Source organism: Mustela nigripes, chromosome 1 (genome assembly GCF_022355385.1).
Source record: "Mustela nigripes isolate SB6536 chromosome 1, MUSNIG.SB6536, whole genome shotgun sequence".
In the NCBI taxonomy this organism is placed as follows: domain Eukaryota; kingdom Metazoa; phylum Chordata; class Mammalia; order Carnivora; family Mustelidae; genus Mustela; species Mustela nigripes.
This window is the reverse complement of record NC_081557.1, coordinates 88,524,553-88,540,710: the sequence shown is the minus strand read 5'-3', so window position 1 is coordinate 88,540,710 and position 16,158 is coordinate 88,524,553. Positions and strand designations below refer to the sequence as shown.

The 16,158-nt window shown below is 39.4% G+C and overlaps 1 long non-coding RNA gene across 4 annotated transcripts in view; it reads right to left on the bottom strand.

The window, feature by feature from the left end:
- Positions 1-4,744: 4,744 nt before the first annotated feature.
- Positions 4,745-16,158, bottom strand: part of LOC132026856 (uncharacterized) — a 44,319-nt gene continuing 32,905 nt past the window's right edge. For 2 of the 4 annotated variants that reach the window (XR_009407023.1, XR_009407027.1), the window contains exons 2-3: positions 12,654-12,764; positions 4,745-8,187 (exon numbers count right to left, since the gene is read on the bottom strand). This is a non-coding gene — a long non-coding RNA (uncharacterized LOC132026856). The remainder of the gene's footprint in view (positions 8,188-12,653; positions 12,765-16,158) is intronic. The other 2 variants (XR_009407026.1, XR_009407024.1) reach the window with 1 other exon arrangement.

The window sequence follows — 16,158 nt, the reverse complement described above, 5'->3', positions numbered from 1 at the left end:
TCTCTGTTCCAGAACACCCAAAGCATTCTCTTATTAACATATATTGTATTATTTGTTTCAGGGGTACAGGCCTGTGATTTATCAGTCTTATACAATTCACAGCACTCACCATGCCCATGCCCCCCCACCCAATGTCCATCACCGAACCACCCCATCCCTTCCACTCACCACTACTTCAGCAACCCTCAGTTTGTTTCCTAAGATTAAGAGTCTCTTATGGTTTGTCTCCCTCCCTGGTTTCATCTTGTTTCATTTTTCCCTCCCTCTGTCTTATCCATGTGTGCTTGTGGAGAATGTGTCTTCCACTGTTTTAGGGTGGAATGTTCTGAATACATAGGTTAAATCCATCTAATCCAGGGTGTCATCGAAAGCCACTGTTTCCTTATTGATTTTATGTTTGGATGCCCTGTCCACTGATGTACATTAGGTGTTCAAGTTCCCTACTATTATTGCAGTATGACTGATTAGTCCCTTTCTGTCATTAATGGTTCTGTGTATTTGGGTGCTCCCAGGTTTGAGTGCATAAATATTTGTAATTGTTATATCTTCTTGTTGGACTGTCCCCTTTTATTATTAAAGTGTCCTTTGTCTCATTAGTCTTTGTTTTAAAGTGTATTTTGTTCAATAAATATTGCTACCCCAGCTTTCTCTTGACATCCATTTGTATGATAGATGTCTCTCTATCTCTTCACTTTCAATCTGCAGCTGTCTTGGGTCTGAAATGAGTCTCTTGGAGGCAGAATATAAATGGGACTTGTTTCTTAATCCATTCCATCACTGGATGTCTTTTGATGGAAGTATTTAGTCCATTTACCTTCAAGGTAATTACTTATATACATGTATTAGCACTTTGTTTTGTGGTGGGTTTTATAGTTTTTCTCCGACCCCTTTTTCTTGCTCTTGTCTTTCATGATTTGCTGACTGTCCTTAGTGATATACTTAGAATCCTTTTTCTTTATCCTTGGCACCTCTATTACTGGCTTTTGATTTGTGGTTACCATTAGATTTATATAGAACATCTCCTGCATATGGCACTCTGTATTAAGTTGATGATTGCTAAAGTTTGAACCCATTCTTTACTCCCCACCTCCAAACCCCACATTTTAGGTATGAGGGTCTATACTGTACTTACTTTTATTCTGTGAGTCCCTTGACTGACTTGTACAGATATACTTACTTTTACTGCCTTTATGTTTCTAACTTTTCTTGTTCTTACTTGTGCTCTTTCCGTTCCACTCTAAGGGTCCCTTTTAATATTTCTTGTAGGGCTGGGTTAGTGGTCATGAACTCCTGTGCCTTTTGTTTGTCTAAGTGACTCTCTTTCCATTCTGAATGACAGTATTGACGGATAGAGTATTCTTGACTGCAGGTTTTGGTTTTGTTTTTTCCTTTCAACAATTCGAATAGGTCATCCCATTCCCTTCTGGCCTGCAAAATTTCTGCTGAAAAATCTCAGTCTTGGGCAGGTTGGAGGGGGATGGAGTTCCCCTTGAAGGTAAGGGTCATTTTTTCTCTTGCTGCTTTTAAAATTCTCTTTATCACTACTCTTTGCCATTTTAGTTACGTGTCTTGGTGTAGACCTCCCTGGATTGACTTTTTGGGCAGCCTCTGTGCCTCCTGGATCTGGATATTTGTTTTATTCCCCAGATTAAGGAATTTTTCAGCTATTACTTCAAATTTTCTACTCCTTCCCCTCTTTGCTTTCTTCTCCTTCTGGGATCCCTATAATGCAAGTGTTATAATGCTTGATGGAGTTGCTGAGTTCCCTAAAGCTGTTCTCATTTTCATTTTTTTTCCCCCTCATCTGCTCAGTTTTATTACTTTCCAGCACTAACTGGTTCCTCTGCTTCTTCTAGCCTGCTACTTATTCCTTCTAGTGGGGAGAGTTTGTTGTTGTTTTATTTTGTTTTGTTTTGTTTAAGTAGGCTCCATGCCCAGCATGGAGCTCAACATAGGGCTTGAACTCCCAACCCAAGATTAAGACCTGAGCTAAGATGGAGTTGGGCATTTAACCAACTGAGCCACCCAGGCACCCTTCCATCTACTGTGTGTTTTTAATTTCATTTATTGTGTTCACCTCTGATTGGTTCTTTATCTCTTTTAAGGGTCTCACTGATATCCTGTACTCTCTTCTCAGGTCTAGCACATATCTGGATAATCACTGCTTTGAATTCTCTATCAGGCATATGGTACCCATTTCACTTAGGTCTCTTGCTGTGACTTTATCTTGTTCTTTCATTTAGGACCTATTCCTCTGTCCCCTCTTATCTAATGCTCTGTGTGCTAGGAAACTCAGCTACCTTTCCTGTTCTTGAAAGTAATGGCCTTAAGAAGAAGAGGTCCCATATTGCCCTGCAGGACAATGTTCCCTGTTCCTCGGAATATGGCACTTTGGGGGTTAGCTGCTATTTGTGTTATTTGTGCCCTGCTCTTGTGTCTGGCCTTTTTTCCCCCCTTCAGTCCCCTCACCTGCATAAGTGCTCTTTGACTGTTGTGGGCTACGTTTGGTCTCCAGCTGAGGTGAGATGTGCTGGTCCTGCTTGCAAAATGAGACCTGCCACAGCTGGAGCGAGGACCAGCCTGGGCAGGTCTGGAAGTGTGGGGGGTGTGGTGTGCAGTTCTAACAGGGTGTACTTCCAGTTTCTGCAGGGCCCGCTGTCAGGACCGAGGCCCCACAAAATGCATGGTACCTTGGCACGGACTGAGTCAGTGTCCTGGGGGAGGGGGTTCACAGTACTGGGACTGAGGCAAGTGTGACTGGAAAGGGAAGATCTGCCAAAGTGCAAAGGGGGCCAGGACTTGGTGTAAGCAAGTTAGGTAGTAAATACTGACACTGCTCTGGTTTCCGCAGGCAGCAGCATGTTTATGATGGGTGCAGTGTGTAGAAGGTAGATGGCACCTGCCAGCAGCTTCGTTCCTGGAGAATTCCCTTAGCCTTCCCTGCTCCTCTGGGATCTGTTCCAAAATGAATACCCTCCCTCCCGAATGTCCCAGGCATTTTCAAAACTGCTGCTTCCACGCCGTATCTCCCAGGGCTGTTTGTTTTATTATCTCTTTAAGGGTGGGAACTCTGCTTCCTATCACCCTCTGGACTCTCCCAGAATTGAGCCTGCTCATTTTTAAAATTCCAGGTCTTCAGTCATGCTGGTTGTAAGAGCTCAAAGAATTCAATTCCTCTGGTTTTCAAAGCCAAATGTTATAGTGAATTTTTTTTTCTACCATGTGGGTTCCCCGCAGTGTCCTAGTCTGTTTCTCTGCCTTGTCTATGCCTACGGGTCCGTCCCTCCCGCAGATGGCCCATGGTCCCTTTAGCAACCCACCAGGACTCCACCCTTCATACCTTATTTAATGTGGCTTCTCTGCATTTAGTTGTGGAGTCCGTTCTCCTAGTTTTCAGGTCATTTTCTGTGTTATTTACACTAATGTAGTGTTACATAGTCGTATCAGGGAACAAGACGAGCTTAGGACCCCCCTACTCTGCCATTTTCCTAGCAGTCTTTGTCTCCAGATTTAAGTGAACTTTTTCTCTTAAACTAACTTAGAGTAATTTGATAAACTATGCCCTTGAACAAATTGGAACATTGATCTTTTCTCCCTACCTGACCCCTTGAGAATTCAGACTCTCAGGTAAGTGTTTAGATTTTTTTATGGCAATATATTTATTTGCATATTTTCAATGAGAGTATGTTCTCCTTACAACAGGACACAATTGGAAATAGGGCTTTGACTAGAATTTAATATTTTTGAGAGATCTACATAGATTCAGATATGACCAGACAGCTTTAAAAAAGAATTAAGATTGACTTTATGGAGCCAGTGAGGCCCCTTAGAAATCTCAGCCTGGTACCTTTCCTTAGAGTTCCCAGCAACCTTACCAAGAGAATAAAGAAGGTTCCTTCCTGGCAGGTGCAGAAACCCCAAAGAGATGAATTCACTCACATCCATTAGGTATTGTAGGCAAAGTCTGACATCAAGTCTTTAGCGTGGTTTCAGGCCATGAGATGCTGTCAAAAGTTCAATCTAGAGAGGACTTATGAAAAGTTCCAGAAAAGCAGGGTTGTTTTCTTAAAGATTTTATTTATTTATTTGATAGACAAGGATCACAAGTAGGCAGGGAAGCAGGCAGAGAGAGAGGAGGAAGCAGGGTCCCCGCTGAGCGGAGAGCCCAACGTGGGGCTCGATCCCAGGACTCTCTGAGCCAAAGGCAGAGGCTTTAACCCACTGAGCCACCCAGGTGCCCCAAAAGCAGGGTTTTTAAAACTCTGTATGGTCAACCAGTATTCCTGCTGCACTTATATATTCAGGCCAAGTTTGTTTTTAAACTAATTTTACAAACAAACCACTGCTAATTTGGCTCTTTCATTTAAAAAAATGCAACATCTTTGTAGATATTAGATGTTAATGCTATGCATTATAAACTGGACTAGATCCTGATTTCTCCTAGTATCTTCCAATGTCTGGCTATGATTTTCCAAACTAACATTTTGATTTGTCCCCCACCCTGCTGACTTGGAATCATTTGAGAATTAAAACTGCCCTCTTTCCTGAAGCCCTGTGAACTAAGTATAAATGACTTGATGTAAACTTGAGAGAAATCACAACAGCAGCTTATGTATAGACAATAAAAATGCCTCCTATTTAATACCTGATTACTTGAACCAAAATACACCTGACTTACTGCCTCCTAAAATGAGCTCAACTATTATAAGGATGACCAAGAGACTATTTCAATGAAACTACCAGCTCGATTAAAAAAAATTATCTTTAATTCATATTTAATCCAAATGTAACAGATTCCAAGGGTACAATATAATGATTCAAAAATTCTATACATTACTCAGTGCTAAGTGTATTCTTCATCCCCATCACCTGTTTCACCTGTACCCCGAACCACCTCCCCTGTGATAACCATCAGTTCTCTATAGTTAAGAGTATGTTTTTTGGTTTCTCATTTCTGAAATTCCATATATGAATGAAATCCTATGATAGGTCTTTGACTTATTTCACTCAGATGGATTTAGAAGATAGAATTCTATGTTGCAAATGACAAATTTTCTTTTTTATGGCAGAGTAATACTCCCTTCCGTATTTATACCATGTATTTATTATCTATGGAAAGATACATGGACTGGCTCCGTATCTTGGCTAATGTAAATAATGCTGCAATAAACCTAGGGATGCTTGCATCTTCTTGATTTACTGTTTCAGTTTCTGTGGGTAAATACCCAGCAGTGTGATTACTGGACCTTAGGGTACTCTATTTTTAACTTTTTGAGGCACCCCCATACTGTGTTCCAGAGTGGCTGCGCCAGCTTGCATTCCCAACAGTGCACGAGGGTTCCTTTTTCTCTACATCCTTGCCAATACTTGTTGTTTCTTGTGGTGTTGACTTTAGCCATTCTGGCAGGTGGGAAGTGACAGTTTATTGTACCTCTAATTGCATTTCACTGATGAGTAATGTTGATCTTTTCAGGTCTTTGGGCCACCTGTATGCCTTGTGGAGAAATATCTGTTCATGTCTGACCACTTTTTTAATTGGTTTTAATTAATTATTGTTTGGGTGTTGAGTTGCATCAACTCTTTATATGTTGGATATGTCATTTGCAAATCTCCCCTCCCGTTCAGCAGGTTGCCTTTTAGTTTTGTTTATTTCCTTCACTGCACCAAAGCTTTTTATTTAGATGTAGTTCCAATAGATTATTTTTGCTTTTGTTTCCCTTGCCTCAGGAGATACCTAGAAAAATATTATGGGTGATGGCAGAGAAACTACTGCCTGTGCACTCTCCCAGGATTTTTATGTTTTAGGTCTCACGTTTAGAACCCTAATCCATTTTGAGTTTTTGTGTATGGTGGAAGAAAGTGGTCTAGTTTTCCAGTTTTCCCAACATTTTTTGAAGAGAACTGTCGCACTGCATACTCTGGCTTCCTTTGTTGTATAGTTTCAGATCTCACATTGAGGTCCTCAGTCCCTTTTGAGATGTGTGTGTGTGGTATAAGAAAATGATCCAGTTTCATTCCTTTGCATGTAGCTGTCCAGATTTCCCAGGACCATTTGTTTAAGAGGCTTTTTCCCCTGGTATATTCTTACCTCCTTTGTTGTAGATTAATTGACCATGTAATTGTAGGTTTCTTTCTGGGCTCTCTTTTCTGTTGATTTATAGGTCTATTTTTGTGTTAGTACCATACTATTTTGATTACTACAGTTTTATAGTCTATCTTAAAATCTGGACTTGGGATAGCTTCAGTTTTGTTTTTCAAGATTGATTTGGCAATTCAGGGTCTTCTGTGGTCCCTAAAATTTTAGGATTGTTTGTTCTAGTTCTGTGATAAATACTGTTGGTATTTTGCTAGGGATTGCATTATATCTGTAGATTGCTATGCGTAGCATGGACAATATAACTTTTACTCTTCCCACCCCCACACATTTATGTATATGACATCATACCATATATTCTTTTGTGAATCCCTTTACTGATCTTTTTCTAGATCTAACTGATCTTACTGCTTTGTGCTTTAATCCCTGTACTGGTTAATCTACTTTATGTTTACAGGTGCCTGAGCATGTAAACATGTTATATTTACATTTTTTTCTTCTCTAATTTTCTTATACCTGATCATGGCCTTTTCTTTTCCACTCAAAGAATTCCCCCTAGTATTTCTTGTTGGCCTGGTTTAGTGGTCACGCATTCCTTTTGCTTTTGTCTGAAAAACTTTCTCTCTCCTTGTATTCTGAATGACAGTCGTGCTGGATAAAGTATTCCTAACTGCAGGGTTTTTTTCTTTAGCACTTTGAACATATCAACCCCCTCGCCACTGGCCTGCAAAGTTTCTGCTGAAAAATCTGCTGACAGCTTTATGGAGTTTCCCTTGTACGTATATAATTGTTTTTTCCTCTGGCTGCTTTAAAAATTCTCACTACTTTTTGCCATTTTTTGTGTCTTGGTGTGGACTTCCTTAGGTTGATTTTTTTTTTTTTTTTTTTTTTTTTTTTGGGTGGCTCTCTGTGCCTTCTGGACCTAGATTTGTTTCCTTCCCCAGATTAGGAAAGTTTTCAGATACTTAATCAGAATTTCTGCTTTTTGTCTCTCTTCTCCTTCTGGGATCCCTAGAATGTGACTGCTATTACACCTAATGGTGTTGCTGAGTTCTCTTACCATTTTTTTTTGGTCCTGTCCAGCTTGGTTGCTCTATTACCATCATCTAGCTTCCTATCTGTTTTACTGCTTCCTCTGGCCTACTATTTATTGACTTGAGCATATTTTTAATTTCAGAACTCTTCATCTCTAATTGGTTCTTTTTTATATTTTCTTTCTTTGCTGAAGGCCACGTGGGGATCTTTCAATCTTAAGTCTAGTGAGTATCTTTATGACAATTACATACTCTTCTTGGTCCTGTTGTTTCATTTGGGGCATAATTCCTAATTCTGCTTCTGTGTATTCAAGTCAGCTAGGTCTCCTGATCTTGAAATGAGAGGCCTTATGAAGTGATCCTGAAATGCCCTATAGGGCAGTGTTCCTCCTCCGGAGACCCTGGTGCTTCAGGGGGATCTCCTGTGTGTGTTGCATGTACCCTACTACTGTCGTTGAGCCACATTTGCCTTTAGTCTAGTTGGCTTCCCTGGCCCTCTTTGCCTGTTGTCATCAGGGTTTGGTCCCTGTGCTGTTAAGGTGCCAGTCTGGGGCCACTCTGGGCTTGAATTAGGTCAGACCCAATATTTGCCTTCAGCCCACTTGCTGGAACCATGGTTGCACCAAACTATAGAGTTCTCTCCCTCTGTTGTCCCCAAGGGGCTTTCATTGGTGGGCAAGGTCAGGAGTAAGAGAAGATGTCTGTCCCCAGTCTTCTGTGGTGGTTGCAGTGACCCTGAATGACTGGGTTCTCTTTGTGCTGACCCCCGCCCCCCCCACCCCCGGAGGGTTTCTGTTGGTGGGTGGGGCAGGCAGTCGGGGCTGCCATTGAACTGCTGTGTGTGCGGTTATCTTCTGCTCTCCCCAGGGCAAGAGTACCTCTGGAGTGGTGCTGACCCCCGTTGAGGCACAATGAGGAATCACTCTGGAGGGAGGCCTATGGAGTGAGGCAGGTTGAATGGGACAGTCTTCAGGAAAACTCAGTGGCAAGGCATGCTGTTAGCAAAAGCTAAGTGGTGAGGGTTCTGTACTGGTTTCCGCAGGTGTCTGTGTACCTGGGCTGGGGGAGCAGGAGAGAGAAGAGACACCATTAGCTCTTTTGTTCTTGAGAAGTCTCCTATAGATCCCTCCCTGCACCCCACCCCCCACCCCCCACCCCCCACCAGTTCTGAGATTAGTGAATACAACTCCTTCCCCACAGGCCCTAGGCTCTTTTCAAACTGCTGTTTCTATGCTGTATCTGGACGGGGTTGTTTGTTGTGCTGTTCTCTTTAAGGGTGGGGACTCCACTTCCTATTGCTCTCCAGCTCTGAGTTGAGCCCACTGATTTTCAAGGATCCTGATGTTAAGCCCCACTTATGAAACACCCACAAAGTTAAGCCCCTCCGGTTTTTAAAAACCAAATAAGGACTTGTCTTCCCAGTTTAGGTACTTCTTTATCTGGGCTGCCTGGTTGTAGGGTCTGCTCCTCTCTGCTTCTGGGTGTCCCTTCCATTGGTGGTTGGCCTTGCAGACTGGTTGGTTCCTGAACACATCTCCACCCTTCCTACCCATTTTCAATGTGGCCTCTATGATTTTTCTGAGTTACACTGACAGGATTGTTACCCTCGGCATATCTGCTGTTAGCTCAACTTTTATGCGTGAAAATTCATGGAAGTTTCAAAGGAAGTAGCTGTAGCAGCCCAGGGCAGGCTGCCCTAAAACAAACTACTTCAGCATAAAGGTTACTCCGAAGGTATAAAGTTATTCCTTTTTTTTAAAAAAAATATTTATTTATTTGACAGAGATCACAAGTAGGCAGAGAGGCAGGCAGAGAGAGAGGAGGAAGCAGGCTCCCCGCCGAACAGAGAGCCCGATGTGGGGCTCGATCCCAGAACCCTGGAACCATGACCGGAGCCGAAGGCAGAGGCTTTAACCCACTGAGCCACCCGGGCGTCCTGGTATAAAGTTATTCTTAAAGGCAGTCAGGACCCTATGGGCTCAAGAGAAATTTTTGTTCCTCCCTTCACTGCATCTAAGAGTCTAAATTGGTAGTCCTCCCTAGAATGAGCTGTTATTAGCAAAAATAAATTTTATCTAGGTGAGCCATCTGTATGGCAGGTAAACATCTAATTATCCTCTTTCTCTGTCTGCCTCTCTGCCTACTTGTGATCTCTGTCTGTCAAATAAATAGGTAAAATTTAGAAAAAAAATCGTAAACATGTAATTATGTTTCAAACAGTTTCTCTCATCACCCTGTGAAGTACAGTCCTTTCCTCTAAAATCCCAGACCCTCTACCCTTTTCTCCTTAGTTCAGAATGACCTAGTCACCTCATTTTGCCTGTCTCTGAACTTTGCATGCCTGAGTAGGTTCCCCATATGTATACCATTAAATTTTATTTTCTGTTAATCTGTCCCATGTCAATTTTGATTCTTAGTCCACCTCGGACCTTGAAGGGGATAGGACTTGTTTCCTGACGGTTTCTATCAAGGGGATCTTGGTGATTCTTTGGCATTTGCTGTTCCATATCAGTTGTGGCAGATACAATTTGCTCTTCCATATGCATTCATAGAAGTAAAACTTAGGTTTGTTGTGTTGTTTTGGGAAATTTCTACTGGGGTTTCAATTGGAGGTGCACTGAATCCAAAGATCCATTTGAAATCTGTTATCGTTGAGATTTCCTACCCATGAACATAGTATGTTCTATTTAGGTTTTTAGTCTTTCCAAATAATACCGTTTTTGCTCCCCTCTGGAGGTTTCATACCTCAAAAAAAAAAAAAAAAAAAAAAAAAAAAACTGTAAGTAATTTTTTGTTAATGTAAGTAGTATTTGTTTCTAAATACATCTTCTAATTGGGGCTACTATGTTGAAATGATTGCCTTTTGTATATTAAAATAATTTTTTTCATTCCAATCCTTTTTTCCTTCTCCTTGTCTTACTGTGTTGAGTAGGATATCAAGGACACTCTTCAATAGGAGTGATGGCAGGTGCTTTTGTCTTGTTTCTGATACAAATGAAAACTCAGTCTTGTCTTCATTAAGTATGAAATTTGCTTATACTCTGGATGCTGAATTTTCTCAAATGCTTTCCCATCTATAGAATTCTATATGGCTTTTCTCCTTTCATTGTGAATTTTCTAGTATGCCAATTTTGCATTCCTTGGATACATAAAACTTGCTTATGAAATACTAACTTTTTTGAAAACTGTTGTATTGCTGAGTTTGTAACGGCCTATACTTTTTCTTCCTTACTGTCCTCACTGGAATTGTATACCAAAATTATGCTCTCTTCCTGAGTTCCAGAATATTTCTTTTCAAAAATTCTCTGCAATTATTTTTTTTTTTAGAAGATTAGAAGTTCTCCTTTGATGTTTTATAGACCCTACAGTCCCAGAGTTTTCTTTGTGGAAGAATTTAACTATTGTTTTCATTCCTCTAATAATTTTTACTGTCTTGATAATCTATTTTTACTTTTAATACATCATATTTAAATTTTAAATATTCGCATTAGGAGCACCTGGGTGGCTCAATTGGTTAAACATCTGCCTTCAGCTCAGGTCATGATCCCAGGGTCCTGGGATCAACACATCAGGGTCCCTTATTTGAGAGTAGTCTGCTTCTCCCTATCCCTGCCACTCCCCCCTTCTTGTGCTATCTCTCTCAAATAAGTAAATATGTTTTTGCATTAAGTTGATTATTTATCTCTTTTGAAATGTCTACAGTTTACTCATTCCTGAAGTTTATTAGACTATTTTTTTTAAATCCATGTTGGCAGTTTTGTCAATGTTTCAAAAACCCTTTCATTTCGTAAATCTTTTCTAACTGTATTTGTGTTCTATTTTATTAGCTTTGGCTCATTCTTACTACATTCCTGTTATTTTTCCTAACTCCTCAAAGTGTAGGCTTAGCTAATTTTACATAATTTTTTTTACATAATTTTTTTAACATAAATTTTTAAGAATGGCTTTAGCTTGATCCTAAATTTTTTTCATTACTCATTTAATTTGTGCTGTAACATTTAATACCCTGTGTCTCTAAAACACAATGGTATAGGTATTTTCACATTAAAGATGCTTAATTTTAATCTAATTACTGTGTTGTGCTTAGGCTTATAAATTCTACTTAGTGTAAATTGCCTAAGTCACAATGTGATAAAGTAGTGAGTGAAGGAAAGTACCACTGTTAAAACTTCTACACTCAAATTCCCTTTCTTTCCTCAGAATACTCAGGTCCGGTATGTCACAGGTAAGTATGCACTTACTCTCATTTGATTAGTATCAGCATTAACGTTCATTATTAGGAAACTCTAATTTGTTTCCCTTGTTAGCTAAAAATATTAGTACAAGTTTAATAGGATCTGCCTACCCCCCAATGAATTTGGGGACCACTCGTGTAGCAATAATTATCATCCATGGATAAGACATCACCCCCCCACCCCCGCCATGCATTTTGTCATTTGGGGGAAGGGGCAAGTTTATAGAATAAAAGCACATTTAAGATGGCTTTTGTTTTCCAAGTGTATAATTTTATCTTTCTTTAGTAATACAGACTATACAAAAGATTGACATCTTGACTGGTGGAAATTTGCAAAGGATGTCACGTACATTCCCCTTGAAAATTATTGCTGAGAGGGGTAAGAGCTTTTCATATTATGAGCCCTTGGTATTAAAAATATTGATCTATACCACAGAATGATTAGACTATATATGTTCCATCTTTACTGTGTAAAAATGCTTTCCCTCCTCAGAACAGATGTTGCACGGTAGGTACTTGGAGGTCAGCTAGGCTATTTGCATTACCAAGTAGAAAAGGAATCATTATTTTTCATGGAATCTGAGCAAAATTCTATAGTATACATTCTCAGTCCCAGGAGCTTTTATAATTCCCTTCTCCACAGTTCCCCAATTCCTCACCCTCCATTCTTTTTTCCATCTAAATTAAAAATTAAGAAAAGGTAAGAGAAAGCCAATGATACACCAAGAGCCAAGAGGCACTGGTCAGGAAATGGCTTGTATTTTTCAATAGCTCATTCTTCAATGGATGTTACATAAAACAACTTAAATTATTGGTGTTAGCAAATGTTTGAGGTGGGGAAAAATATCCTCTTACATGGAAAAATACCATAGGAGGATACTTAAATATCTCACTTTTCTAATTCAGTTCCCACCATCAGAAATAATGCTTGAATGATTCGTTCCAGAAAACAGTCTCATGCATTTTAATCACTCTTATTTCAGAAGAAACATATGAATAAGCTGTTTACCAGCAAATATTGTAACCTACATGATAGACCAGTCATTCTAATTACACTTCAAAAGGGACAGAAATGAAAACCATTTACAGGAACTTCGATTACTGTTCTTGCTGCTCAAGCATGAAAAACAAGAATTCCCCTTTCCACATCTGCTTATACAAAGGGTCATGCTTCACCAGACACTTGTCTTAGTTCAATATTAAATACAATAGGAACTGAGTTTTAGACTCAATGACATGATTATATCTGCTTGTGGTTAACTTTCACATTTCAAAAGAATCTAAAACCTACCAAATATTTCTGGTTGTCTTCTAGGCAAGAGTGTGGTGAATAGGTGTCTTCTTCTTGAAGTCTTTGGGTTCCAAAGTCCTGACATTATAAATATATACATATCTATGAATTCTGAGACACAAGAGAAAGGCATCATGGACAGAATGCTAAGAATTGTCCTGCCCTAGAGCCCAAGTTCATCTCTGCACTAGATCACGAAGAGCCACCACTACAGATGGGCAGTTAACTCTTCTGATGATTACACAGCACCACAGTGCATGACTTCCAAATTTGGGAGATATTTGTCAAAATATGAATGTGCCCTCGAGAGTGTTTGCCACATAAGAGAATCATTTATCAAGCACGTCCTGGCAGCTAGAGGCTCAGAACTCACTGCTGCTTAAGAGGGTAAGCATTGCGTTTCCGTCTCCTTTTGTCTACCAGCCTGAGGATGGTGTGACCCAGCACACCTTTTTAAGATTCCGTGCCTTAAAGCTTAGAGTCTTAAAGAGACACTGTATGAGAGATTTTGATCTAACTTGTGATTTGTTGGAAAAAAGGAAGCCCCTCTATTTTTTCAAGTGCTTAAGGAGGTTGAATTTTCCAGAGTAAAATATTCCTCCATGTTTAACATAGCCAGAGACCACCTTAATTCTTAATAACATTCCTGACTTTTTATTAATGTATCTTGAGGAATATGGCTATTTCTACTTTATTTAATACATAACCCTCCCTCCAAGCTGTTATTTACATGTACCTCCTAACCAGATAGAGCACTTACAGAATTAGAATGTAAAATTCACCATTCCCTTTTTTCCAACATCTCTTTCCACAATACATTTGACTACTACAAGACCTACCTGACTGTTCTTTACAGCATAAACAGACCTTTTAGTATTCAAAACATATTTGACAATGTATTTTCAGTTTTAAAAAAATTAAGCTTAAGATACGGGTAATATTAGTAAAAACGACAGAGTAAGGACCTCTAAAAATTTTCTCCAAAAGCAATGAGAACACTGGAAAAGAATGTCAATAACCTTTAGAAACTAATCAAAGACTTAAGCAATTGGGAAACATGTTCAAGAAAAAATAGCCACATCTTGGTATGAACAATAAGCCTTGTGGCATTTTAAGTCCCCACCACCCTCCCCTCCAACTCTTTGGTGACCATGAAAAGCAGTAGCCCACAATCACAGCTAAGACCAGCAGCCTGGCAACTACCAGAGACAGCAAAAAAAAAAAAAAAGAGCTGTTTGTTTAAAACACAATAGGATAACCAAAAATCTGGGGGATAAAAGAAAAAGTTTCTTTTCAATCAGGTTTCAGTCTTCACCCCACTGAAAGTCTTAATGAGACATAAAAATGTTCTGAAATGCTGTGGCCTATTCCCAGGACTCTACAGGGCAATACAGATGCATAAAGTGGTGTGGAAGGCCAGCGCCATGCACATGCTCAGGAAAGAGCTGAGAAGGTCTGAGGAGCTCACTCGGGGTAACCTTGAGGCTCCACTCAAGCAGAAAGTAAAGGCTAAAACAGTTGGAAACAGCTTAGTTGAAGGTTAAAGACCTGCCCCAATACGCACATAGTCCTTCTGCAAAGACTGGAAGACAGTGGTTCTAGGCATCTAAGAAAATCTGTGTCCAATTATTGGCTCACCATTAAGCTAATCAGAGAATTCAGCCACACAAAGACTATATAATACAGGAAAACCCTAGATGTATAGCAACAACAAACTCCAAGAATGAGGAGACTCTGCTTTCCAGAATGGCTATGTTATTTAAAATGCCCATTTTTTCCTGTAAATAGACTAAACACTCCAATCAAAAGACGTAAGATGATGGAATGGGTGAAAAAGCAAGACCCGTCTATAATTTCAGACCGAAAGACACATGCAGATTAAAAGTAAAGGGATGGAAAAGCATTTATTATGCAAATGGGAGTGAGAAGAAAGCCAGCATAGAAATAGATCAGACAAAATTAAAGGGGGAAAGAAAAAAGACTATGCAGTCTCCTTTATCTCTTGCTATAATCAAAGGGAGCGATAGAACCGAAGATATATCAATTGTAAATATTTACATACACAATGTGGGAGCACCCAAATCCATTAAGCAGTTAATACCAAGGTAGTTGATAGTGATAGAGCAAAGCAGGGGCCTGTAACACCCCACATATATCACTGGGTTAATCTTCTAAACAAAATCAACAAGGAAACAATGACTTTGAATGACACATTGGACCAGATGGATCTCACAGATATATTCAGAACATTCCATCCAAAAACAGCAGAACACACATTCTTTTCAAGTGCACATAAGACACTCTCCAGAAGAGATCACAGGTTAGAGCACAAAATAAGTCTCAACAAATTCAAAGGCTGAAATCCTACCATGCATCTTTTCTAATCATAATGGTATAAATCTGGAAACCAACATAAGAAAAATCTGGAAAGAGCATAAATACAAGAATGTTAAATAACATGCTACTAAAAATGAATGGTTCAACCAAAAAATCAAAGAGGAATTAAAAAAAAAAAAAAAAAAAAAAAGGACAAAAATACAATGGTCCAGGGCACCTGGGTGGCTCAGTTGTTAGGTGTCTGCCTTCAGCCCAGGTCATGATCCCAGGATCTTGGAATCGAGCCCTGCTTCAAGCTCCCCGCTCAATGGGAAGCCTGCTTCTCCTGCTCCCACCACGTCTGTCAATTAAATAAATAAAAATTAAAAAAAAAATACAATGATCCAAAATCTTTGGAATGCAACACAATCTGTTCTAAGAGGAATTTTATAGTAATACAGGCCTACCTCAAGAAGAAAAATCTCAAACAACCTAATCTTACAAGTAAGAGAGATAGAAAAAGAACAAATGAAGCCCCAAAACAGAAGGAAGGAAATAATAAAGATTAGAACAGAAATAAATGATTTAGAAACTTAAAAAAAAAAAAAAGATAGAACGGATTAATTAAACCAGGAACTTTTTCTTTGAAAAGATCAATAAAATTAAACCTTTAGCCAGACTCATCAAAAGAAAAAAAGATCCAAATAAAATCACAAACAAGAGAGAAGAAATAACACACACCACGGAAATACAAAGGATTGTAAGAGGAGATCATGAAAAACTATACGCCAACAAATTGCACAACCTAGAAGAAATGGATAAATTCCCAGAGACAACCTACTGAAACAGGAAGACATAAAAAATTTGAGCAGACTGATAACTAGCAATGAAATCGAATCCATAACCAAAAACTCCCTACAAACAAAAGTCTAGGACCAGGTGGCTTCACCAGTGAATTCTACCAAACATTTAAAAATGAATTAATACCTATTCATCTCAAACTATTCCAAAAAATAGAAGAGGCAGGAACACTTCCATATTAATTGAGTACAGTAACACTCTGATACCAAAATCAGATAAAGGCACCACAGAAAAAGAACTATAGGCCAATATCTCTGATGAACATAGACACAAAAATCCTCAACAAAATACTAGCAAATCGAATCCAACAATACACTAAAAAAAACCA